Here is a 3,522-nt window from a genome sequence, read left to right as displayed (position 1 = left end):
GCGTGCGAGTTTTAAAATCCGGGTTAAGTCCCGAAGGCATTGTATGAGTTACTATAACCGGGCTATGTCCCGAAGGCACTTGAACGAGGAGCTATATCCGGTTAAATTCCGAAGGTACGTGATTTTGGTAATGAATGAGCTTGCTGTAAAATTCCAGTTAATACTCGAAAAACATCCCAATATTGGGATATGTTACGTATGTGTTGAATTTAATCGAGCCCTTACAAATAAATATTCGCTCAGTTGATGAACGAGCTACCGGACTTCGGCTAAGTTGGTCTTTTGTGTATGTACATAAGGGTTAACGTTGTGAAGTAAGTTTGATATCGGAAAAATTGTGTATTATGAAATATTCCGTTTAGCTAAATGTGTGCTATGCTTTCGTTATGCTGGAATTTCTTGCTCAAAACTTACTAAGCATAAATTGCTTACTTCGTTCCATTGCTCCTCTGTTTTATAGATTTTTGGTTCTCCAGCTATCGGACTCGGGATCTTGAAGTCGAAGTCGCCCACACTATCAAAGGCTCTTTTGGGTACTCTTTTGGTTGAATTTTGATATGGCATGTATAGGACTACCCATTGTTGTTTTTCGAGTACTTTATGTGATGTGTAAGTTTTGGATAGCCATGCGAAAATGGCTTATATGTGTTTGAGTATAATGTTATAATCATTTGGTGTGGATATGCTTGACAAGGATTGGCCACGGGGATGGTTAATCACTTTCATAAATTGTGCTATGTATGCAAAAAGGGCTAGTTGAACCATGAAATAGGTAAAGCCTACCTTAAAGGTAGATGCTGACAGCATCAGTGACGTAGATTTGGAAAATCACTAAAAATAGTAGGAATGAAATTAAATAGTGAATAAATTATGTAAACAAACCTTGAAGAATCTACTTTCATAGGAAGTAACGAAACAATCATATGGACAGTATGTTAAGAGATATTCAGGTTCTCGTGAGACAGGTCCAGAACGGGTTCTGGATTCCTTGTTCCGACTTTGGAAATTGATTATAAATTAACCAGAGATAATTAGGAGTCATACCATATATGTATAGATTCCTCTCTGAGTCTAGTTTCTATAGAAATAAACGGCATCAGTATTGGAGCCCTGTACAAGGAGATATCCAAGTCGTAATGCGCAAAGGTCAGGGTAGTCGATTCCTGTAACATGGGAGACTTTAACTAATAAACTGTACTAATTGGCCCAATTAAAAATCCTAGAAAAAAATATGTAGATGGGCATATGAGTCTAGTTTCAGGGAAAAATCACTAAACTGATTTTCGAGTTGTGAAGCTCAAGATATGATTTTTAAAGCGACTAGTACATAGATTGGGCAGTGTCTGGAAATTTTTCAAAGTTTGTTAACACCTCGTGTTCGACTCCGGTGTCGGACTCGGGTTCGGGGTGTTACATTTTATTGGTATTAGAGCTACGGTTTAGTCGATTCTAGGAATACCGTAATGTGTTGGGTCTAGCTATACATGCCATTTTATGTGATTACTTGATAGTGTGGTGATTTCTGACAATTGTAAATGTGTTTATTTATAGTAATGGATCCCGATCGTGACCGAGAGGTAGCTGATGATCTTGAGAGTGTAGCGCCTGCTTCCGCACAAGGGACAGTGCCGGCAGACTCTCAACCTAATGCTAGTAATCCGAATGATGAAGCTAGACAAGCATTCTATAGCGTGATGAATGATTGGTTCAACCAATACATTCGAACTAATATGGCTGTTCCACAACCTCCATTCCCGACAAATACTACCCCCGCACCTACAATACCACCGGTAACTGACCAAATAAGGTCAAATAAGCCCCCAGTTGACAGAATCCGAAAACATGGGGCTACTGATTTTAAGGCTATGGATAGCGATGATGCCGAGCAAGCTGAATTTTGGCTGGACAACACTATCCGGGTACTCGATGAGCTATCTTGTACACCCGATGAATGCCTAAAGTGTGCTATCTCCTTGCTATGTGATTCTACCTACTATTGGTGGAGTACTCTGACTTCCGTTGTGCCCCGAGAGCAAGTAACTTGGGAGTTTTTCCAAACTGAGTTTCGGAAAAAGTATATCAGTCAGAGGTTTGTTGATCAAAAACGGAAGGAATTTCTTGAGCTTAAGCAAGGCTCCATGTCGGTTACTGACTACGAGCGAAAATTTGTTAGACTTAGCAAATACGCTCGGGAATGTGTTTCGTCCGAAGCTATTATGTGTAAACGCTTCGAGGATGGGCTGAATGAAGATATAAAAATGTTCGTTGGCGTTCTTGAAATACGAGAGTTCGTGGTACTTGTTGAACGAGCTTGTAAAGCCGAAGAGCTTAGAAAAGAAAAGCAAATAGTTGATGAGGGAACTGGAGAGTTTCGTAAAAGATCCTCGGGAAGGTCTCTTCAATAGGCATCGAAGAGATTTCGGGATGATGCGGGCCAGTTTAGAGGCACTTCGGGTTTTTTTAGACGAGATCGTGATCGACCCCTTGTAGGTACACGAGGCACTTCAGTCGCCAGTGTTGGGAATGAACGTCGAGACAGAACGAAATGCCGATATTGCGGTAAATGGCATTCGGGGAGTTGTAGATTCCCTGACCGCTCCTGTTACAAATGCGGATCAGTTGACCACTTCATTAAAGATTGCCCGAGGTTGTCGGAACAGAATGTAAATCAGAGTGGGAGACCGAGTGCTACCACTGCTTGGGGTAGACCATCTGGAAATGCGAGCAATACTGGTGGTGGTCAGAGAGGATCTAGAGATGATATAACCAGATCCGAAGCTCGTGCGCCTACTAGAGCTTATGCTATACGTGCCCGCGAGGATGCTTCTTCGCCTGATGTTATTACCGGTACATTCACTCTCTTTGATACTAATGTAATTGCTTTGATTGACCCCGGTTCTACTCATTCTTACATATGTGAAACCTTAGCATCCAGTAAGACTTTACCTATTGAGTCTACTGAGTTCGTAATTCGGGTGTCAAATCCCTTGGGTCGTTACGTGCTTGTCGACAAAGTGTGTAAGAAATGTCCCCTGGAAATTCGAGGTTCCTATTTTTCGGCGGACTTGATGCTTTTGCCGTTTGATGAATTTGATGTTATCCTTGGTTTGGATTGGTTGACCGCGCATGATGCGGTTGTGAATTGCAAGAGCAAGACTATTGATTTGAGGTGCGCAAATAACGAAGTAATCCGAATTGAGTCTGTGGACTTGGAGGGGATGCCAGCTGTAATATCAGCAATGTTGGCACAGAAATATGTAAGAAAAGGGTGCGAAGCATACCTTGCGTAAGTACTTGATGACAAAGAATTAGAAAAGAAACCCGAATCTGTGCCGGTGGCTTGTGAATACCCGGATGTTTTTCCGGAAGAATTATCGGGTTTACCACCTGTTGGGGAGGTAGAGTTTGGTATTGAGCTTGTACCTGGGACTACGCCGATTTCGATAGCTCCGTATCGTATGGCACCAACCGAGTTAAAGGAGTTGAAAGCTCAGTTGCAAGAACTGACGGATAGAGGTTTCG

This window comes from Gossypium hirsutum, chromosome A11 (genome assembly GCF_007990345.1).
Source record: "Gossypium hirsutum isolate 1008001.06 chromosome A11, Gossypium_hirsutum_v2.1, whole genome shotgun sequence".
NCBI classification, from domain to species: Eukaryota; Viridiplantae; Streptophyta; class Magnoliopsida; order Malvales; family Malvaceae; genus Gossypium; species Gossypium hirsutum.
Note: the sequence above shows the minus strand (reverse complement) of the source record.